This window comes from Schistocerca serialis, chromosome 6, assembly GCF_023864345.2.
Source record: "Schistocerca serialis cubense isolate TAMUIC-IGC-003099 chromosome 6, iqSchSeri2.2, whole genome shotgun sequence".
Classification (NCBI taxonomy): domain Eukaryota; kingdom Metazoa; phylum Arthropoda; class Insecta; order Orthoptera; family Acrididae; genus Schistocerca; species Schistocerca serialis.
The window spans coordinates 554,432,639-554,457,893 of NC_064643.1; the positions used below are offsets into that span (position 1 = coordinate 554,432,639).

General features: G+C 41.8%; 1 protein-coding gene across 1 annotated transcript in view; it reads right to left on the minus strand.

Annotated features, from left to right (window-relative positions):
• Positions 1-25,255, minus strand: part of LOC126484205 (uncharacterized) — a 369,533-nt gene that overhangs the window by 157,126 nt on the left and 187,152 nt on the right. The gene's annotated exons all lie outside the window — the stretch shown is intronic.

The window sequence follows — 25,255 nt, forward strand, 5'->3', positions numbered from 1 at the left end:
GTTGGAATAGCTGTGGGTCAACCAACATCTCGTTGTGTCCCACGCATACAGAAATCTGTCGAGCGAGATGGAGCAGTGCTAAGGCAGTGGACTCGCATTCGGAACGATAGCGGTTCTGCCATCCACATTTAGGTTTCCCATTATGTCTTTGGAACGTTAAAGACAAACGCCAACGTGATTCTTTCAAGACACGAATGATTTCATTCCCCATCCTTCCCTAAACCGAGTTTGTAATGGCCTTGTCATCGAGAGGACGTTCAGCCATTTCCTACTCAGATCTGGTGATAAAGCTGGCCAGATGAGCTGATCAGTAATGGGTGTGGGTATTACTAAAAACGTTAACATAGGCACTGCTGTGTCGGAAGAGTACATCTCACTGACGCTATGGGGAAGGCGCCCAAATTAGCTGGGTGATGAAATGGGTGTATACCTCAATGCTACCGAGCGAGGTGGCGCAGTGGTAGCACACTGGACTCGCATTCGGGAGGACGACGGTTCAATCCCGCGTCCGGCCATCCTGATTTAGGTTTTCCGTGATTTCCCTAAATCGCTCCAGGCAAATGCTGGGATGGTTCCTTTGAAAGGGCACGGCCGACTTCCTTCCCCATCCTTCCCTTATCCGATGAGACCGATGGCCTCGCTGTTTGGTCTCTTCCCCCAAACAACCCAACCTAACCTCAATGCTGAGTGTTAGTTCAAAAAACAGCAGAAACGAACAGTCACCGTAAATTCTTACTCACATAACATGATGTCTAGAGTCAATCATGCATTTTGATCCTGATACAGTCTGGTCGACATCGCATACACTAATCAACTTCACTAAAGCTATGACAGAATTGTCTGGAACCGCGCGACATTTACGGTCGCGGGTTCGAATCCTGCCTCGGGCATGGATGTGTATGATGTCCTTAGGTCAGTTAGGTTTACGTAGTTCTAAGTCTGGGGGACTGATGACCTCAGATCTTAAGTCACATAGTGCTTAGAGCCATTTGAACCATATGAACCACTCCTGCTCCTAACTTAACAGCCAGATTATAGTTCTCTTTAACATTAGAGGTGCAAAATTGATGCTAATATTTCGTACAGATGCCCCATGCCACCAGATTTGACTCCTTCTCTGAGGTGCGTTTCCGCTCTGTATATCGCCGCCGTCTGGTGCCAAGATGACAGACATGTGAATCTTCCTTGGACGAACAGCAACAACACTAATGTAGAGCTGACACGGCATGTCAAAAATGCCGGAGTTCTTTAGGACGAACCATCCAGCAACCTCCAGATTAATTTTTTTACTTTTATAGTCATATTTAACCCCCTATACCACTGCACCACAGATAATAATTACGTCTGCACTTCAGGCAAACTGATTTCAAATATATAAAAAGTTGTGTAAAAACGATAAAGATTACTTGTGTTAAATAAATTAGATTGCAGGTGACTCTTTCTCAGTTTCTTCAAATGCTGCTTAATTTGATGGCTACACAAATACGCACGAATTTCTTTCATTGATCTGTTGGATCGATTGTTAGGGAACAGGACTGGATAGAATTTTTTGCTTTAGAGGTGAAATTGGGTGAACGAAGAAAGTTTTATCTGGGAGATTTGTTTGGGAGAGGAAGCGGAGTACATTAAACCAAAATCTCTTGGAAAGGGAACGAGAGGAGCGAGGATAGGAGCAATATGAGCACGAAGAGGAATAAGAGAATTATGTTACGTTTGGAAGGAAAAACATATCTCTAACTGGATTTCGTGACCAGCTAGGGGGAGGTAATTAAAATGTAGATGGGATAAGATGTGAAGATTGTTTATGTGCATAGTTGGAGGAATGTGGTGTTTAAATGGGGCAAAGTATATGTATATTAAATCAAAAAAGAAACGATTGGGTTGTTAGTAACAAGCTTTTGGAAATTGTAAGAGGTCAGCAGAGTTCATTGTGGGAGAGAAAAGAGTACAAGGGTGAGGGAAAGATATTAATTTTTAATTAGTTGTAACTGAGTATCAGTTTTTATACTGCACTGTGTTTCGCACAATTAACATTGATTAAAATTGACAAACATCAGGAGTACGCTGCTGCCGATTAAAACTGCAACACTGTGAAGATGGCAGCATGGCGGCCAACCAAGAACGCAGTTTGTCGTTCCACGATATGTCATGTGAATAGGAAATCCATGAGCGCAGGAGGGCCATGCACAACGTCATGTAGGATTTCAACAATCTCAAGCGACTAGTGCTGAAGAGAACAAACGTATTGTTCTCTAAGCCATGCAGAAACTGTACAGCCAAGTCACTTACCTTGAATCAGGAAATGAGCCTGTGTGTAGAAAGAACCGCACCCATACGAAAGGTGACGTTTTACGCACGACTGACTGTTAGCACTGCAACCACTGCTGCGGTTTCTCTGGGGATGGCAAGAAAGAGACGCACCAACAGCAATGCGTCCTGTGGTGACACTGCTCACACAAGTGTCACCACATCGTATTCTCATCAGATTCCCGGTCCTGTGAGCAGCACCATGATGGGTTTATCCGTGTGTGAAGACTCTGAGGAGAACGATCATTGCCAGATTGCATTCATCAATGTCTGTCAGGCGCAGCACCTGGCATGATGGTATGGGCTGCTGTCAGCTATATGTAGTGGCACCACCGTTTAGGGTAGGAAAAGTTAGTTTTGTGCAATATTCTGAGCACAAGTTACAGCCAGGTGCGAGCCGGATTGCAGTGAGTTACACATACCAACAGTTGCCCAGTAGAATAGAGGCCACAGGGCTGTCAAATTTCTGAAAGAATATATGTAGCGGTTTTGCATGTCGCAAATCACAGGCAGAAGGGGCCCACAGGCCAACCTAGCGTGTTATGAGCACGTGACACGAAGTGGTGTGTATGGCAAAACAGAGGTGCACAGCCACGTATAAATAGGTGCGGGTTTTAACGAGGTTCATTCAAGTGTGGCAGTCCTCCTGGATGGCAGGGCATGTCACACCAGCAGCTACACGCGGCAGCAGATGGGGCGCCAGCGTTCCAGTCCACAGTGGGTCGCTGGTTCGACCCTCTGAGGCTGACACGGGGTCCGTAGTCAGCCAGCGGCGGGCCACTCCATGGCTTGCTACTGTGGGCAGGCGTCCTGACTTCCAACACATTCCGGAAGCATCCCGAGGCGAGGGCCACAGATTTGGACTCCGGACGTGGGCGCTTGTTGTCGCCGCGATCCTGGCCACGCTGGCGAGAAGCATGCAGCTGGCCACCTGCAGCTCACACCAAGCAGCACTGAGACAGCAGGGTCGCAGACCTCTGAGTCAGCTGCTGGCATCCTGATGACGACACAACTCCTCTGCCGTACAAGGCCAACTCACAGCAGTGGGTGCACGGATCATTGAGGCAGCCATTCCGTGCCAAGCCGTTTCACAGACAGCGAAGTGGTATCCTCAGAATTGTGGGACCCAGTGACACAGATCAAGAGGAACGGGGGCACTATAGTTGGAAACAATAAATCACTTGGAATGCTCAGATGAGTCTTAATATGGTGCCTTCTATCTCTTCCTGCTACATTTGGTGTTGCTGTTATATTCAGTGGTAGTAGTGCCACTACATATACAATATATGACCTCTGATTCACATAATCTTTAGTTTGGGCAGTAGTCGCTACATTTCATGTTAATGCCGATGATTGTGTCCTATCTTCGAGACCTTCTTCGCATATCTTTCAAAAAAGTAACTCATCACCCCACGATGTTTGTGTGATCACGATCTGTCTCAGGATCCCCCGTTTCGTTCGATTCTGTGGTGCTATTCAAATATAGTTGCATAGCCTCTGCGATGGTATTCGAGTTTCAGGAGGAAATCCAAGTGGGCTGAGGCGTGAACAGGAATTTGGATTGAGGTGTGCTAGGGTAGTCCATGAAATTATCCAGAGCCACTGCACCAGGGTGGCGTAGTGGTTAGAGCATCTGCTAGTGAGCAGGACATCTGGGTTCCAGTCCCAGCCTTGGCATAAATTTTCATTCATCACTTTAGTCTGCATATATACAACACAGGGTGACATTGTTGCCCTGGCATGTTCTGCAGTTCTGTCATTGATTGAAATCATGTGGTCATGGATTGCTGGGATGCTAGCGTGCATCTCACCTCCAGCCACTACGACTGATGTACTCTGGCAGAGAGATGTAGCATCATGGAATGACATATTCATATCTGTCATCCATGCTCAGTTCGATTCGATGCCCAGAGTTCTGTATACTACAGCTCTGTATACTGTCACACCCTAACCAACTCCATGTCTTCCTCTGCCATTGGTGTTTTCTGGGTCGGTATTGAGGGGCATGGGGTCTGCACACAGCCCTCCTGGTCATTATCAGCTTCCCAGATCTCGCAACCGCTAAGTACCTCATCAATTGACATGAGGAGGCTGAGTACACTCCGCTCCAGTTCTCCCACCAAGCAAAATGTCCTGGCAGACACGCTGGACACTTAACTACAAGGTCGAAAATTTCACACTCAAATCTACACAAATTTAATCACTTCCTCTTCCTCTCATAAGTATATAAGCACATTAAGTAAAATTTCATTATTTGCTACCCTTCTTGGACTTGCTGCACTGTTTGACAACTGCTTAGGAACAACTGCCAACTCCTAAGGAACACCCGACCAATGATTATTAAATAAAATGCAGGGGCAAGATCTCTCACCTGCAGCAAAGCCTGTGCACGAACGCTCAGTGTAGATTCGGCAGCTGATGCAGTACGGCGTTTGACGAACTTTGCTGTGGACCTGACTGGTGCGACATCCCGTGTCGTACGGCAAAATTCTGCATGAAGTCATTTGATTGTTTACGATCGTATATGAGCAGTTGGGTGGCTCGAACCCGGTCAAAGTGCCACTACTACGACTACAGAAATGGGTGCGTCCGAAAATACCATCTCGCCATTAAAAAAGGCCGCTGAAGATGGAAATGCTTTACGAAAGCAAGTCGGTGGTCATAGACGAACCACCATACCGCAAGAGGATGGGTACGTGGTCCTAGTGGCAAAAAGGAACAGACATTAGGCAGATCGCTTCAGACCTTGCAGGCGGCACAGGTACACGTGTCTCTACCAGAATTCGTGGCGATTAAATCAGGCTGGCTGTTTGATCGAAAGCCTGATAAATGCATCCCACTTCCACCACGCCATCGTCAAAAAAGAGCTCGTTGGTGTAAGGAGCATATTGGTTGGGGTCTTTCATTGTTATCAGGATCATGCTGGTTGTGGTAGCAACAGTGGTGCAGAGTGATGGTCTTTGACGAATCCCGCTTCACTGCAGCAAGTGATTCTGGCCATCCCATTAGTGTGGAGAGAGGGCGGGGAAGACGTTACACATCAAAGAATATTCATGAACGTCATCGGTATGGCCTAAGAGTTATGACGCGGGCAGAAACTAAGCACAATGGCCTGTGCTTGGGCGAGGTATCGTTACAGCACAGCAGTACTGCAGGGAGACTATTATGGGTCATGTCCGTCTAGCTAGGGATGCGTAGGTCCCGACTTTCTTTTTACGGTCGACAGTACCCGCCCACACAGAACCTCTGAGTTGCCGGACTCACTAAAAAGAGAAGACATTGAACGTACTGAATGACCTGCATCCTCAACGGACCTAGGCCCTATAACACATGCCTGGGATTCTCTTTGCAGATGTGTTTCCCAACAAACACCCTCTCCCCGAACAGTGCAAGAACTGAAAACCGCCTTGAGAGAGGGGTGGGAGAATATCCCCCAAGGATACCTCAACAGTTTGGTGGCCAGCATGACTGACAGGTGCAAAATATGCGTTAGTATCAGAGGAGGGCACATTACATACTGAGATTCCGAACATCAGCCTTTGTTTGAGGTGTGGCTTGTGTCGAACTTGAACGTTATATATATATGTCTGTTGTCTTGCTTTCCCATGTGGTGAAACCTCTAACATTTTAGTTACAAATATACCACTCCATCTCTATTATGGATGTACTGTGCTTCATGACGTCCAGTTATCTTTTGATGCTTTTTTTCTCAGCTTTACAACAATGATTGTACCATCTGCAGACAGGACTAATTCAGTCTCCTGATTCAGTTAGAATGGCATATCATTAACATGAAACAAGAATAGTAGAGGGGCAATGATCGTAACTTCTGTGACTTCCATTGTATTTTTTTCCCCATGTAAATGATATGGCGTCCTTCTTTGCTTTACTTGAACAGCCTAGGCTCAATTTCTGCATTACGCTTTTAAATAGGGATTAAACCAGGCATGAGACGAACTACATATTCCACAGAAACTTAATTTCTTGTGGAATATTGCGACTGATACCATCAGACGTATTTGGTAAGAAACTCACGCGCGCGCGCACACACACACACACACACACATTCACAAAGGGTGAAGAACGGGACAGAGAGGGGAGGGAGATAGAGAGAGACATTGGAAATTTGTGGTAAGGTCTTATGGGACCAAACTGCTGAGGTCATCGGTACCTAAGCTCACGCACAATTTAGGCTAACTTAAACTAACACTGAGGACAACACATACACCCATGCCTGAGGGAGGACTCTAACCTCCGATGGAGACAGAGAGAGAGAGAGAGAGAGAGAGAGAGAGAGAGAGAAAGGTGCAACTGCTCCACGATACTTTTCTTCGCAATTTAAACACACAACATGTAATAGCTGTGTTATGTTTTAGACGTTACGACGTCTGATTTCGTTATTGCTTTACAAGTAGGCACACTACACCAACATGATGCACTGTTGAGGTAGTTAAATTACAGTTGGTTTGCCTATATCGGCTAATTATATGATGCATTTCTAGGTTTTACCTGAAACACTAGCACTGTCTTTTTTTATACCTTTTATTACAATAAATTTGCTGGTGCTGGATCCTCAGTTGATATCTATATACACTGAGAATCCAGCACCAGCAAATATATTTTAATTTATTGTATCAGGATCTACCTCTTTCTTACGGACATTATCTCTCATTAGATAGCTGCGATTCATTATATCTAGTGCAAATGTTGACAAAGCGCCATATAATGCCCTACGAACTTTGAACTGTCTTATCCAGCCGTTTATAAAGAGGGCTATAGTTTAACCATCGTGAAACCTTGAACTTTTTAAACTCTTTAAAAAGGAGCGATAGGTGAAAGATAAAAGTTGTAGACTAGCTGAGGACTGAATTCTAGATATTTGGATTTGTAAGTCGGCGCTTAAGCAGCGTACTCTGCCGCCGAAGGATTCCATATACGCCTTAGGTTATCGTATCGTTTCCTACGAAATTACACGGTCGATTCAGTAGTATATCCATGTTTACTTGCGCAAATGATTGCCTCTGTGACTTTTCTTTGCGTTCTAAATAAAAGAACCATCCAGTACTTAAAAAATAAAACAGTAAAATCATTTCGACACCAGGTAAACGTCTAGTGAAATTCTGGATGTCCTCTGGTGTATGCCGTACGCTACTCATAGAGGCAAAACTTAACGATTCGCCATACATACCGTCGCAATAAAAGTGATAGTAATTCCATGCTATTCTGAAATTTCCACAGTTCTATAAAACAGCCAATATATATATATTAGGAGTCATTATTTAATTTTGAGAAGGATGGTATTTCAAACTGGCTGTTCTATGTATATATTTTTGTTTTTCACTAGAATTTTACTTGGTGTCGAAATGATTTTACTGTTTTATTTTTTAAGTAATGGATGGTTCTTTTATTTAGAACGCAAAGAAACGTCACAGAGACAATCATCTGAGAAAGTAAACATGGATATACTACTGAATCGACCGCGTAATTTCGTAGGAAACGATACGATAACCTAAGGCGTATATGGAATCTTTCGGCGGCAGAGTACGCAGCTTAAACACGACTTACAAATCCAAATGTCTGGAATTCAGTCCTCAGCTAGTCTACAACTTTTATCTTTCACCTATCGCTCCTTTTTAAAGAGTTTAAAAAGTTCAAGGTTTCACGATGGTTAAACTATAGCCCTCTTTAAGAACGGCTGGATAAAACAGTTCAAAGTTCGTAGGGAATTATATGGCGCTTTTGTCAACATTTGCACTAGACATAATGAATTACAGCACTCTAATGAGAGACAATGTCCATAACAAAGCGATGGATCCTGACACACTTAGATTACGAAAATAGTGATGAACATCTGGAGTACGTCAAATTATTTAAATTGGCTAATATGAAGAAGCGGTACGATAAGGAACAAACATGAAAAATCAGCATGAAAGAAGCGCACTGAAGACTTGGATTTGTTGGAAAAGTTTTGGGAAAATGCAATCTATACATATTATAGCCGGCCGCAGTGGCCGAGCGGTTCTAGGCGCCTCAATCTGGCACCACGTGACCGCTATGGTCGCAGGTTCGAATTCTGCCTCGGGCATGGATGTGTGTGATGTCCTTAGGTAAGTTAGGTTTAGGTAGATCTAAGTTCTAGGGGACTGATGAGGTCAGATGTTAAGTCCCATAGTGCTCAGAGCCATTTGAACCATTTGAACATATTATAAATTAAACTCGCCTGCTGAGTTTTTCTGTATGTGAAAGCTAATCTCAGTAACTACCGTAAATTTTGAAACGATTTTCACTAATTGGTCGACTGATTCAAGAAGAAGAGTTATGTATATAATTTATAATTGTAGTCATGATGAATGTGTAATATACAGGTTATTAGGAGTATAAGAGCAGATAATTTTATTGATGATGGTTGACAGTGTACTGAACAGCATTATAACAGTATTTACTTCATTTGGAGACAAATAATCGGAGCTATTAGGAGTATTATGTTTTTTAGGTTGGTTAGTACCTCCATGTATACTTGGCAAGAACAACCCATTAATGCTTATTTTCACCGAGGCAGCAGCTCAGTAGCTGTAGTGTGATGCATGGATGCAAAACGGTTAGTCTCTACAGACAGGCGTGGTCCATTTGTGCAGTTATGACATCAGGTAGTAAATTATGAGACGTGTTTGTGGGAATACTGTTAGAAACAGGGGAAAAACAACTAACTCACTGAAGTGGGCACATTTTAAGGTACCAATGAACCGCACTTACATTCCTTACACCCTGTATGTGCATTATCCATTCCATATTTAACTGGCGTTCAGAGTATCATCTCGTGGCAATAATGAGAGATACGAGCTGTTCATGTACACGGGAGGTGGTATCTGGTAGTGAAAACAGTGAAGTAAACAGCTGCCGCAGCTCCAGAGAGCAATGAAGCTTCACCAGAATCTATACGCGTCATAATATAAACTGAACCACCGCGGTTTTCTGCCTTTCTATGAAGCCTAATCTTAGGACCTGCTGTTAGGATTTTGACGCGGTTTTAACTAATAAATACACTGATTCACGAGGAATGTTTGGTGTATACGAGGTGCGACAATAAAGACTTCAAAGTAGTTCCCTTCTGATGGCACACACTTTGTCCAGCGCTTCTGCCATTGATGGTAACATTTGTGGAACTCATCATCTGTAATAACCTCCAAGACCCTCGTCACAGCTTTTTGGACATCTTGTGTTGTTTGAAAATGGTGTCCCTTGACCGCCGTTTTGACTCTTGGAAATAGAGAAATGTTGCACGGAGTGATATCTGGTGAATAAGGTGGCTGTGGTAGTACTGAAATTTGTTTTGAGGTTAAAAATTGCTGTACTGACAGAGCAGTATGGGATGGTGCATTATTGTGATGCAGATTCCAATTATCAGCAATGTTGGCACGGACACGAAGAGCTCTTTTATGAAGTCTTTCCAAGATTTCTTTGTAGTAATATTGGTTAACTGTTTGTCCAGGAGGCACCCACACTTAATGAACAATTCCATTGGAATCAAAGAAGCACACAAACATGCATGGTCGTCCACTGTTGTCTTCATCTTCAACATTCGTTTTGTCTTCACTAAACATTTTATGCCAACGAAAAACTTGAGCTCTTGACTTAACCTCCGCTCCAAAAGCCTCCTGAAGCTTACTGTAAGTTGTCGTCGAGTTTTCACCCAGTTTAACGCAAAAAAAAATGGCATATCATTGCACAATATTATGCGGTTCCATTTCCGTGATGAGAGACTCAAACACGTGTTAACTTATTACAGCACAACTCACGACTGAGCAGTTGCATCGATGTGCCGCTTGAACTAGAAGCAGTTTATATACCAAGGTCAAAGATATTGCGCCTAAGCAAGCCTGCAGGGTTGCCACATCTTGCAAAGAAAATCAGTCTTATTGTCGCACCTCGTAATTCATTACCGCTAAGCCACACATGTAGAGCGGCCGTAAACAGCGATACCATTACGTAGCTGGAGCGGGTCGCTAGTATTTCTATAAAAGAAATCGTGTACAGTGAGTTAGTGCGACTAATTCTACAGTGTCGCTTCGGCGTTTAGAGTTCTTATCGTGTCGGCATGACGGCAGACACTGAAGGAATTTAAAGACATTGCTAGAATCTTAACAGGTCGGTATGGCGTACACGAAAGTGTACAGGTCTGTTTGGGGAATTTAATTGGCAATCACTGAAAGAAAAGCGACGTTGTTCTGGCGAGCCTCTGAACGGTAAATCAGAGGACCGATATTCAAGAAACAGAGTGACGATTCTTCAACCACTGCGAATTTGACGTGAGAATAAGATCGGAGAGATAAGAGCGTTTCACAGCTATATATACATTTTTCCGTCTCTTAACACGTGAATGAGTTAGGACAGCGACTCAGTAGTTTTGGTACAGAGTAAACTCCGCCACGCACTGTACAAGTACTTGTGGAATTTGCAGAGTGTCCCAGGAGTCATGGTCAATATCCAGAGATATGACAGGAAGGATCATTCGAAGCTAAAAGTCTAGTAAACAATGACTAAAATGCATACCTTAAGAGCTACGAGCACTTCTTCGTCTTCGATACCGTGAAACAGATCTCTTCTTTGCTTTCCATTGTGAGGTGTCTAGCTTACATCAGATTCTCAGTGATAGTGATATGAGCTTTATTTTCAATCGAAATATCATAGTTCTTATTTGTACACTGGATAGTTTTGAAAGAGATATCTTCAGTAGTCGATGTGTTTGTCAAATGGGTTCTAAGTATAGGCAATGTGTTTCTGGTTGTCAGTAGCATTGTCGTTGCCAGTATCATTCTGTGAGAAGTAAGTGAGGGAGTTTGGTCTTGGTCATGCTACTGAGCGGTCTGGAAACAACTAGTAGAGCAAAGAGATAAAATTCAGAGGATGTTGCTTTTTTGAAATATGATTTGATGAAGATTTTCTTGAGAATTGTGAAGATATACAGTTAATTTGTCGCTGCATTGCTTGTCTGACAGTAATTTATGATGTGTTTAAAAAAGGCAAAGTTTTTATCGAGATTTTCTTTACTGGTTCGAGTCAGTTTATTTGTCGAGACGTGATTAAGTAAAGCTGTCTGCTCATATAGCTTGCACTCAGACTTCCAAGGAGAGGCCCCAGCAGTGGGATCGGCTTCGTGAAACTAAATATATGGTCATGTAAGTTAATGTCCCAGGTATCACACTCTGCGGCCATTCAACCTGGTAGGCCCTTGTTTGCGAGTTATTGACGAAAAACATTTCGGAATTTTGCGTGCCGCTCAGAAGCATTAAAACAATAATATCACACTGACTGGTTGTGTGGTATAATGGATAGGTTAAGCCGTTGGCGAACAGAAGATCGTGGGCTTGAATCACTTCAGGTAGTTTAATTTTTTTATTCTTAAATTTTTATCGAAATTCTTTGATCATTATTTTGGTTCAGTTAATTGGTTTAAAAGTTAAATTTTCTGTTCTGTTGTTACATCACTTTAATCATTGTATCAACTTCTTCATTTGCTCTCATTTTTTTCCATTTGAAATCTTTGTTCAGGTTATTTTTATTAATTTTATGTATTTATTTGTACTGAATTTCTTTTGTTTTATCATCAAATTTTTTCGTCCATGTCATAGCATTCATTATTTCTATTTCTCATTTTTCTTGAATTTCGTTTCACTTATAATACCTTCTTTCATTTAAATCCTCATTTGTGTTATTTTGTCCATAGTGCAATAGGAATTTAGGCTATGTTTTAAATATTTGTACGACGATTACATCCAAAACAAAACGCACATCTTGTAACGAAAAATACATTTTTGACACTATTGCAGAGTCAATATAAATAGAATATTTCGCCTTTTCTTTTTTAATACATAGGTTGGCACTTTCCAATATTTAAATATTGTAATAGATAAACATAAATGAGTTCACATTCACAAAAATTCCTGGTGGAAAAAGAATGATATAAAGAAAAAATGAGAACAAATGAAAACATTCATACAATGGTTAAAATGTGACAGAGGAATAGAAATAAAAAAATTAAATTTGAACAAATTAACTGAATAAAAGTAATGATCAAAGTGATTTTGATAAAGATTTAAAAATGAAGAAATTTAAGACACCTAGCGGGATTTAAACCCACTACCTTCATCATGTGAAGACCTGACCCTAGCCATTACACCACACAACCAGTCTACAAAATTGTTCACTTTTAACGCTATTGAGCGTCACATAAAATTCTGATTTTTTTCGTCGATTACTCGCAAATGAGGGCCCACCAGGCTGAATGGCTGTAGCGTGTGAGACCTGGGATCTTGGGCTGCATCACGACATACATGGTTTCAGAAAATCCATCCCACCGCCGGGGACTTCTCCTTGTTGAGATTTACAATCTGTGTTTCTGGTTGTCAGTAGCATTGTCGTTGCCAGTATCATTCTGTGAGAAGTAAGTGAGGGAGTTTGGTCTTGGTCATGCTACTGAGCGGTCTGGAAACAACTAGTAGAGCAAAGAGATAAAATTCAGAGGATGTTGCTTTTTTGAAATATGATTTGATGAAGATTTTCTTGAGAATTGTGAAGATATACAGGTAATTTGTCGCTGCATTGCTTGTCTGATAGTAATTTATGATGTTCTATTAAATAATTTTAAGGCAATCATACATTTCATAAGAAGATCGCTGTAATTGTCAAGGAATGAGTTTCATTATTCACAATATAGTTTTGAATGCTAGTCTTTTCTACATCATTTAGTAAATACAATATCTTCCACCGTCTCCTTACGATAGTTTTGTTTTATAATTGTGTGTTTCCGCATTGCGCTTCGCGGAACACGATGGTTAAAACTCAAGCTTAATGCGCTTACCATAGGTGCACGTCATTGGACTGCACTACACAAGGCTTTCTTTTCTTCGGCGGGTTTGCTGCTACGCTGTATTTGCATTTGTACGACCGAGTACGGCCGAGCAGTATCAGGTTTCCGTTTCCACAAGATAAGTCGTGAAAAACTGTTAGGGCCACTTTAAAATTACAGCCTGGACACAGTTTAAAGATTCACAGTTAAACTTTATATTAGAAAATTATTACCAGGTTCAGTTCAGTAAAGTTAAGTTCAGTTTTCATTTCAGGTTGTCAGACAGACTTGTTCTTATAGTACAGTGTCACAGTAGCGCGCGTATCGTTTAATATTTCTGATTTTATTTAGTACGTTTACGTACATTAATTTCCAGGGGATTTAAACAGAAGCATATTGGAGAGTTATTCTTTCAAAATTCGTTTTGTAATTCTACGCAGAACTTTTATACTGTCAGTTTTCTTGAGTTGAAACTGTAAGTCACTTACTGTGACGTCACGCATTGTAACTGTGTTCACTGCTCTGCGCAGTACAGTATTTCACGAGACAGCTCATCGTAAAAAGTTTTACGATTTATAATTATTCTTGGTAAAAGTTAATTGCAGTACGGTTTCACAGTTTCAGACTGACTTGGCAACTCTTGTTAGCACTCACACCACTTGCATTGTTCAGGATTACAGCCAAGGCATACACGAAAGTTAAAGAATAGGAAACCATTTCGGTTCAGCTCATAACAATAATAAACACAAACTACACCCTGTTTTGAAAGGTGGTAGTATGAACCAAAATAAGAAAAAAGGTCTAGTAAATTGGGCTCTAAAACTCACACCTTTAGAGATACCAACACTTGTTTAGTACAGGAGATGTGTTTCACAGTAGGAAAGATGAACGAGTGTTCATAGCTCTTATGTTTTGCTCCTTAGAGCCCATGACTTTTTTGCTTCAAATGATCTATCCTGGCATATTCGTGAATACTGATCATCCCTCCTGGGACACACTGTAGCTTGCTTGATTTTCTATGTAACTGTTCATTACTTTGATTTCTCTGTTCTGAGAACAATATTTACGTGCAACATGCAACAGTTCATTTTATTACGTGATGAAAATTTTACAATGCACGAGCCGTTTCACAAATACTAGGTAATAGGTCTTTAATTACTCAATAAATGAAACGAAATGAAACAGTTTAGAGGTTACATGTAGAATATCTCGCAACCACCACTGACTGTATCGTGCCGGCCGGAGTGGCCGAGAGATTCTAGGCGCTACAGTCTAGAACCGCGCGACTGCTACGATCGCAGGTTCGAATCCTGCCTCGGGCATGGATGTGTGTGATGTCCTTAGGTTAGTTAGGTTGTATGGGACTGATGACCTCAGAATTTAAGTCCCATAGTGCTCAGTGCCATTTGAGCCATTGGACTGTATCGTATAGTGAGAAACAACATACTTTCCACGTAATCTATTGGACATTACATTGTCAGTATCTTACATAATCGCTTAATTTTTGTTGTGTATTTCAAAATCTTTATGTATTTCAAATCACCACCTGAAAAGAAACAGCATCACAAAAACGTGCGCTTGTAACTTGAAACCTAGTACATGCAAAATAAAAATTTGTGGAATGTGTGCAGGAAGTGCGTTTCCTTGTGTAAAAAATTGAAATATTTGACCAAAAGACTCACTGAAGTCAGTTAAAAATTTTCCTAATGTTAAGGTGTTCCTCCGTGAAACAAAATTGTAGTAATACTCACACAGTCCAAAGTTCCAGAAGCATTTTTTGACAGGGACAACTGGCGTGATGACTGGACTCGTTGGAAGAACAAAACTAGATAGGGAAAGAAAGGCAGACTTCCTTGTTGCCTCGTGTCTCTTTTGAAACCGCAGTGGCCATCCCAGTTCTGGTAAACGCAAATACCGCAGGCAGCTTACCGCTAAATGAAAGAGCAGAGAGTGGCGTCCAGAATAAGAACGAATGCGGCTGGTAGCCACAAATGGTGGGTATCCCCAGGAGGAATAGCGGCCACAGGGTCTGAGAATTTCTGCCGAGACCCCGCCCCGGACAGACCTCGTTGGCAATTCGCAGCGACCGCGACGTTTAGCACGGGAGAAGTCGCTGCACGCTGCCCAGTAGGCCACACTAATGCGGGACACAACTCATCGCGATGGCGAGCCACCTGCTGGCGAAATACGCTTCCGGCTGACACTGTATCCAGGTCTTGATCTCTTATCTAACAAGCCCACATGAATTTGGCTCCAGCCGCTTGTCCTGTATTCTGCACTTCGTAACCAATGCTGTCCTTTATCATCATAGCATCCATACCAAGTCCAATCATATCATTTATGAAACGTCCCCTTTGATGAAACGTCCCCTTTGAAAATTAAGAGAGACTGTGCTGGTAAACTTCTACGTTATTTGATTTTCAAACACCTGGACAAAACTGAACGTACTCAGACATTTCTCTCTTTATTTATTCTGATCGTCACTAAATTGACACACAATATTTTTAGCGCAACGTAATCTGACTTTCAATAATCCCTACAAAAGATGGCCTTGCCTAACAATATCCTATACCTTTCATGAATCACTTACCTCACAAAAATCTTCGTTACTCGAACTACTGCAATATAGCGAACGCCAATTCTGCCAGCTACGTAAAAGATTCTAACTACTGAAGGCACTAACTACTGATGGGCGTAGTTAGCAAATGAAAGATTTTGATAGAGAACAAACAATGTATTTGAATGGTCGGCTCCATGTGGTTCTCAAGTCGTGCAGTGACCGTAAACCATAAAATAACCAAATATGCAGCAACCAGTCGCAAAATAATGTTTTATTTATTCAGTTCTGCAAATCGATTTCAACTGATTAACAGCCATCATCTGTGCTTTCAACCAATATGTGCCCTGAGTAGTAATACTGTCTCAAGCGGAGGTCAAACATAAACTACCTCCTGATATATATATATTGGTTCTAATGAAACCCCATGTCATTTCAAGCATGTGTGTCAATTTGTACCTCTCTATATACATTATTCCGTAATTTATTCAGTTTTCAAATTCACCCGGTATATATATATATATATATATATATATATATATATATATATATATATATATATATATATATAAATAAATTACGGAATAATGTATATAGAGAGGTACAAATTGACACACATGCTTGAAATGACATGGGGTTTCATTAGAACCAAAAAAATACAAACGTTCAAAAAACGTCCGACTGATGGCGCTTCATCTGATCAGAATAGCAATAATTAGCATAACAAAGTAAGACAAAGCAAAGATGATGTTCTTTACAGGAAATGCTCAATATGTCCACCCTCATTCCTCAACAATAGCTGTAGTAGAGGAATAATGTTGTGAATAGCACTGTAAAGCATATCCGGAGTTATGGTGAGGCATTGGCGTCGGATGTTGTCTTTCAGCATCCCTAGAGATGTCGGTCGATCACGATACACTTGCGACTTCAGGTAACCCCAAAGCCAATAATCGCGCGGACTGAGGTCTGGGGACCTGGTAGGCCAAGCATGACGAAAGTGGCGGCTGAGAACACGATCATCACCAAACGATGTGCGCAAGAGATCTTTCACGCGTCTAGCAATATGGGGTGTTTTTTTGTTGTTGTAATAAAACACCGTGTCATTCCAAGAATGTGTGTCAATTTTTACCTCTCTTTCTACACATTTCCGTGGTTTATTAAGTTTTAAAATTTATACTGACTTTTTGATCACCCGGTATATAGAAGGTGTTACAAAAAGGTACGGCCAAACTTTCAGGAAACATTCCTCACACACAAAGAAAGAAAATATGTTATGTGGACATATGTCCGGAAACGCTTACTTTCCATGTTAGAGCTCATTTTATTACTTCTCTTCAGATCACATTAATCATGGAATGGAAACACACAGCAACAGAACGTACCAGTGTGACTTCAAACAGTTTGTTACAGGAAATGTTCAAAATGTCCTCCGTTAGCGAGGATACATGCATCCACCCTCCGTCGCATGGAATCCCTGATGCGCTGATGCAGCCCTGGAGAATGACGTATTGTATCACAGCCATCCACAATACGAGCACGAAGAGTCTCTACATTTGGTACCGGGGTTGCGTAGACAAGAGCTTTCAAATGCCCCCATAAATGAAAGTCAAGAGGGTTGAGGTCAGGAGAGCGTGGAGGCCATGGAATTGGTCCGCCTCTACCAATCCATCGGTCACCGAATGTGTTGTTGAGAAGCGTACGACCACTTCGACTGAAATGTGCAGGAGCTCCATCGCGCATGAACCACATGTTGTGTCGTACTTGTAAAGGCACATGTTCTAGCAGCACAGGTAGAGTATCCCGTATGAAATCATGATAACGTGCTCCATTGAGCGTAGGTGGAAGAACATGGGGCCCAATCAAGACATCACCAACAATGTCTGCCAAAACGTTCACAGAAAATCTGTGTTGATGACGTGATTGCACAATTCAACATTACTTTCCTTCAATTGGGCCAACTGGCAGTGAATCGAGGAAGTACAGTACATACTGACGAAACTAAAATGAGCTCTAACACGGAAATTAAGCGTTTCCGGACACATGTCCACATAACATCTTTTCTTTATTTGTGTGTGAGGATGTTTCCTAAAAGTTTGGCCGTACCTTTTTGTAGCACCTTGTATATATTTTGTGACATCCAATTAAACAAACTTCCTTTTTCTGATGGAAACACATCCAGATCGTCCGCTCAAACTCTGTCATCTTTCTCCCCATTGCTGGCGGCTCACCCCCAACTGCCCAACGATTACGAGCTGTTAACATCCAATTGCCCAACACTACACTAGCGAATATTCCAATCCCGTCAATGAATCCAAGCAGCCACAGACTGCACACAGCGCAGTCAGCGATTTTCATACAGAGCACTACGTGGCATTACCATCATAAAAATCTAAACAGGCTACTTAGACATTATCTGAAACGACTAAAGTGCAACGGACGTCCAAACAAAGATGCAAACCCTACATTTTGCTCCGGACTTGATCTCTATTTCAGAAGGCGATTAAATGAGTGCAGTCCAGATTTAAAATTGGAGAGGTGTCTGATATTCTTCCTAATTAGCCACCGCATATATTTTAACATGTATCACTGTGTATGGCTCTTTCTCGTTTTTGCTTACATGACACAGAGGGAGTCTGCTCGCCTTAGTATAAAAAAAAAAAAAGAAAAGAAAACACTATCTGCCGTCTTGTATTACCGTGCAACAGTCTCTCGACCTGTCACTGTGCTGTTATCCACTGACTAGTTTAATATCCAGTGATGGACATTGAAACTGTAGCACCGGGAAGGAAACGAAGTTACGTGTTGTAGGTATACTGCACAGGGGGACGAGCACATGGTTAAATTTGTAGGTGATTTAGGAGTCCAGAGGATGCAAAATTCAGTACACAGAGCTGCTCCCTCAGGCAGATGGTTCTAGCTCGGCTGAGCATCAAGTCGAACTGAGGTTACATGGCAGATACGAGGACTTTATTTATGCTGCTCTTCGTCGGAATTTCTTCTTCCATGGTACATCACCTCACATCCATACCAATGTCAAAACAGAATTTCCAAACAGAAGTAGACACCGGAATGAGATTTTCACTCTGCAGCGGAGTGTGCGCTGATATGAAACTTCCTGGCAGATTTAAACTGTGTACAGAAAGGCAAAGGTCCCAAGTTCGAGTCTCTGTCATAGATACAGTTTTAATCCGCCAGGAAGATTCAGAAGTAGACACCATTAAATATATTGCATATAACAATGGCTATAACCCTGAATTAGTTGACAAAATCCTGCACAAGAAACAAAGAAGGAAAATCTTGCCTTACATTTATGCCCTCTCTGCAATAACAACTACATCAAAAACCAACTGGTGTACTATACCATATCTAGGTAAGCTATCAGACAAACTAGCCAAAACATTGAAAGCCCAAAACTATAAAACATCATTTTACGTAAGAGCTACTACAGCTAATCTCCTATTCAACAGCAAGGACAAAACAGATAAACTAAGCATCAGTGGAGTCTAAAAGTAACCTGCACTGACTGCAATAAACTGAACATTGGTCAAATGGGCCAGGCCAACCAACAAGGCTGACTGAACATGAACGCAGCTGGAGATTAAATAAATCTAACTCCACCTTTGCTGAACATGTGCTCAAAGAAGGACACAAATATCTAAAACACACAGGAGTGCTACATATAGGCAACAAATGCAAAGACTCAGCCTACTAGAAACACTTGAAATTAACAAACACTTAGCCCTAAATCCCCCATCTGGTTCTAAATGACCAATTGCAACTGTGCACATCACCACTCTTAAGCTTTACACAACAAAGTAAACCTGCTACTAACCACAGACTGCCCCAATAGTAAACAATTTCACACCCCAATATAATGTAACAGCCCATATGTGTCTATATTCCTAACTGTAACTCAACTGTAACAATGTAATATTTGGTATATATTAATGCACATACCAAAAAATTGTAAATTTGTAGTAATGTGTATTCTAAATAATTCTAATTGTTGTCATACATGGTACTGACAAACCATAAATGTGATTTTTTATGTTAAATAACAGTTTTACTGAACAAAAAGTCAAAAGACCCGTTTGACAATTCCAAAGACAACAGCACAACTAAAGATCGTATGTAAGTGCGTTGTATCTTAATCCAGAATGTTTGGTTCGTAAGAACACAAGCTCCTTGTAAACAATAGCCAGTAGTTATCTGAAGATGGTCTAATAAGCCGAAAGCTAGTTCATACAAATAAAAGTCAGTAGAATAAAACGCGGCCTAAGTGTTATTCAACCCTCAAAGTTTTTGTTTCGTCTGCAAAAATTATTCCTGTTGCAAATTTCTCCCCGTTTTCCTTCACAACTGAATAACATCGTGAATAGGATAGACTCCTTTCTCCTTTCATAACGACTGCTTCCCTACATATCTTCCGACTCTTATTACTGCAACTGATTTCTGTACAAATTGTAAATAACCTTTCGCCCCTGTATTTTATACCAGTTTCCTTCAGAATTTCAAAGAGAGTACTGCAGTCAACACTGTCGAAAGGTTTTTCTACATCTACAAATACGATAGGTGTAAGTTTGTCTTTGTTTAAACTATCTTCTAAAATAGTTTGAAGAAACGCAACCCTATGTCCGTCGCATTTGTAGATTCAGTATTGCCTCGCATGGTCGACTTCACATGGGCTTCTACCAATTCTGCTCCAAACAAAATAAAATTGCCTTTCCCGCGAGGGTTTCACTTGCCCGCTAATGTAACTAAAATCCATTCTTCTTAAACAGTTCACAGATAAACACTTACACTGAAATGAATTGTCGTGTGGCTAGGGCCTCCCGTCGGTAGACCGGTCTCCTGGTGAAAGTCTTTTGAGTTGACGCCACTTCGGTGACTTGCGCGTCGATGGGGATGAAATGATGATAATGAAGACAACACAACACCCAGTCCCTAAGCGGAGAAAATCTCCGACCCAACCAGGAATCGAACCGGGCCCCGTTTGCATGGCATTCCGTCACGCTGACCACTCAGCTATCGAGGCAGACAACATTTACACTTAATGACACTAGTCATGATTGCTCAGTCAAGAAGGGTTATCTATTGAATCTTCATTCTCACTGTCTTCTGCTGATGTAGAGGTTCGTCCCCATTCTGTAACGTAAAATATTCACTTTCTATTTGATCTGGTCTGCTGAATTCATCGTTTTATATTATTTTCTATGTTAAGTATTATATTATCGTTTTTCTTAAGAAATTTGCAAAGCTCTGCTTATGGTGTTTTGCCCCCTGTAGCTTTTGATACTGCCGGTATGGCCGTGCGGTTCTAGGTGCTTCAGTCTGGAACCGCGTGACCGCTACGGTCGCGTGTTCGAATCCTGCCTCGGGCATGGATGTATTTGATCTCCTTAGGTTAGTTAGGTTTAAGTAGTTCTACGCACTAGGGGACTGATGACCACGGATGTTAAGTCCCATAGTACTCAGGGCTATTTGAGCTTTTGATGCTGTATCTTGAGATACACGAGGAAGTCTGCTTTACTTTGTCCTAGTCGTTTAGGATATAGTAAACCGTGTGTCCCTGTAAACCGTGTGTCCCTGTTACCAGCTTACCGAATTCCGTTTGGTCTAAGGGTGTGACACAGTATGTGGAGTAAGGAAATCTGCTGATGTTAAATTCATGGGGGTGTCCGAGTAGTGGTAGTCAACATATGCCGTATGATGCACCATATCTCCCGGACCAGGTCACAAACGGACATATGGTCTTCAGGGTTCCGTGGGTTACATGTGTTGCACATGTGAGAATCAGCTGAATTGATGGACATAGTTTGGCAGTCTTCCTTATTTTTCTGTTCACAGCGTTATACCACGATGCTCTCACGGGAGACAGCAAGTTTCTTGTGTGAATATTAACCCATACCGTACGCTAGTTGTGATCCTTACACTTTTCTTCAATATTGTTCCTTGGTTTGGTTTCAGTTCTATTCTGTTATAATCGCGCGTGGCGTTGCACTGATATTCCACGTCCCATATTAATTAATCCAGACTTTCCCATTTAAATTTGGCGCCAGATGCAGTCTCATATTTCTGTATGATTTGAAGTGAAGTCTCTATTTCTGTGTGTTCATGACAAGAAATCCTACGTCATCTGCGTATGCGCGACACACAATATTTTGTCCATTGATTGTCAAACCGTATAGTTGTTTTGTTAACGTAGTAAGCAGTGGTTGGAAGGCAATGGCAAACAGTGCGGTCGGGTAACCATGTCTGACAGAGATTTCAATGTTAACAGCGCCACCGAAGCGACCATTAATTAAAATTCTTGACCTACTATCGCTGAAAATATTTTGTATGCTGCCGGTGAACTTGTGCGGAAATCCCATTTGCTGCATTTTGTGAAAAAGGGCTGATGGCTCACCCTATCGAATGCTTTTTTCGAAGTCTAACGTACGATAGCCCATTTGATCCTGTAATTCTCCGCTACGGATATTATGTCTCTATAGTCCATTAGCGCATGGCAGATTGACCTGTCTCTAGCAACACTTGTTTGATATTGTCCAGTCATGGTAGTCTTCAGCCTTTGCCTTAGTACAAGGGAGAATATTTTACAATCGCTATTGAGCAGCGGAATGGGTCTCAAGTTCGCGAGGGTGTTACCGCACGCGTGGTTAGGCAATAAGACTACAATCCTAAGTCACAATTCTGGTGGAATGATGATACTTCGTTCATTAATTCATTGCATACTGTAAGTATTTTAGACTTTCCTGCCAGTAAGTTTGGTATAGTCCTGCCGGCAACCCGTCACAACCATGAGATTTATTTTTCGGGCGTTGCACTACAGTATCTTCTAACTCCTCTTCGGTCACTTTTGTTATCAGCTGATTTTCGTCCTCAGCGAGCACTGTCTCATCAATCATTTTATTTGCCGTAAGAGTGGCATAGTGCTGCCGAATAGCGTTCCTAATTGTACGTCGTTTGGCGGTGGTCATTCCAGCGTTGGTTTTTATTGCTGTCAAAAAATTTTACTGCCCCGTTTACTTTCACGTACCAGATAATACATAGCTGCTTCTTCTGCCGGTGCTGTTTTTGGAATTCTTGCTCAAATTTTAAAATCTTCTCATTGTTTCCGATTTAGACATAAAATTTTCACCTGGATTGTTTTGATTCTTGTAAAATTTCTCATCACAATCGCGTCAAGTTTGTACATTCCCGGAGACACTGAAAATAAAGTTCAATCGTTCTCTTGTATCACAGACGTTTCTCACGAGAGTATTGTATCAATGCGTTTCTGAGTTTAGGTTCTGCGTACTGTAGCCTCCACTCTATCGCTAAATTGGAGGTATTGTATTTGATTTCGCATGCGTTCCACGGTGACAAAAACACTTCTCAGCCTTTTGGATCTTGCAAGTGTGCTACGTTGAATTTCCATACGCCCCGACTCCGGTACGTTTCCTGTTTTGCCACGTTTATAGTACAGATATGAGCCACGTGATCCGAGAAGCTAGTAGGCCATATTTCATTGTGCAATACTTGGGTTCATTAAATTCCTAGGTACATAAATTCGATCTAGTCGACTAGCTGAATGACTGGCTACGTGTGTAAAACAACTCATCGCGTCGTGAGTGAACGTCCATGTGTCAATTAAACGTAGTTCTTGAGTGATTTTTTCTACTTCAGTGCAGTTATTATATTTCAGAGTGTCATATGCGGGATGAAACACGCAATTAAAATCACTAGCGAAAATGATTTCATCGCAATTTGTTCCGAAAAGGTCATGTCGAAAAAAATCCGATCGGCGTTGCCCTCTACCAGATCTAGAAGGAGCGTAGATATTAATTAACCTTGTGTCGTGAAAATCCCTCAGATGTCCACAAGTCGTTTCACGTGTTTTATAATGATTCCTTCTTTCAAGAGGATTGAAGTCGCAAGTTCTGCACCATTTCTCGGGTTTGTGAAAACATTACATCCCGCCGTTCGTTCTAAAACGATGCAGCATAGCAGGGTCGATGTCAGTGGTGTAAAGTAAATCTTGGAGGTTTTCAAATTCAAGTCACTGTGGATCTTATTGATATTTAAGTTGCTATTTTATAAACATGTAAAGTGATCATACATATTTGGAACGAAAATGACGAAATTTAGCATTCTTCATGCAACTGGAATTTTGAGGCGCAGTCTGTTTTCAAAGGTCACGGACTTAAGGCAACGTCGTCACTATTTCTATCATCTTGTTTCGAAGGTTGCTTTCTGCCCTGTCTGGAGTCCTGAGGTATCCACCATCTCTTTGTCAGTGTCGTTTTGTTCAGTATCATCTACCCAGTCTGTTACTGAAGCATTGTCTACTGGAACTCGAGCAGAAATATTTTTATCCTGCGAATCATCCAGTTTTTTCCGAGTCATAATGGGTTTCTTGTTATTTTTTGTGGAAGATCCTGATGTGCTGTCCACAGTTCTCTTTTCATCTCCCGAACACGGAGACGAGTCACCACCTTCTGTAGTTCCCTCCTTTAGTTCCTTCCCTATTAATTGCGCCTTTCCCCTCAAGGTTGGTGCTGTCTCCTCAGCTCCTTGGTGGGCCATCCTTCGTTTTTTGTGTCTCTTTGGGGAAGTGCCAGCTGTTTGGACGGTGTCATTTATTGACACCGGGTCACTGTCTTGTTCAGATACGGTTGCCACATTCATGTGAACATCGGTACCCAATGTATTTTTGCGGACTCTGTTCCACAAATTCATTGCTGATGTGATCTGCATTTTGCATTCCGGAAATCGCCACTTCTAACGTGACCTGAGTCTCTGAAGGTTTCTCATTATCTTGGGGACGTGGATTGGGAGTAGTGTCGTGAGTGCGGTCCATCGGCTCCTCGCCGAAGGCTACCGAGACATACGATGTCGGCAAATGTGTTGTGCGCCCTTTCTATGTGGTAGTTGAGCTACACGCCGCTGTATGCACTCCGATCGGACGTGGCACGTAGATTTACAACGTGCACATGTCCTTGGTTGGCCATCGTAAATCGCTATCGCTCGGTAGTCGCAAATAGTTAAATGAGATTGTATGTGGCTTTGCAAGTCAACTTTCAACTGCCTAATCCCACTCAGCACCGGAAATCTATGAACATTAGACCATCGTTCAGCAAAGCTGCACAGAAATTTTCCGTGTAGTGCAATTGCAACGTTTATTTGTTCGGCTAGTACATCAAAGGGGAATTCGAAAACCCGAATAGTTCGAATACTGAATCATGCATTGCCTCTACTAAAGTTTTTTGTCTTACTTTGAAACGGGATTTCAAAGAAAGCTTAAAACTACTACCGCATTTATTGATTTATCAGCTACCTGCGATACTATCTGGCGAGAAGGCATGATCTATAAATTACTTCGTGTGAGCCGATGCAAACCAACAGCTCGTCTGCTAAACGACATGCTGAATGACAGAACATTTCAGGTTATCATGGAGTCCGACGTAAGCTAAAGAATGCCTGCCACAAGGATCGGTACTTGCAGCTCTCCTATTCATCCTATATATCGCAGACATGCCAGAGAACAGATCTAAAAATCACGGCTA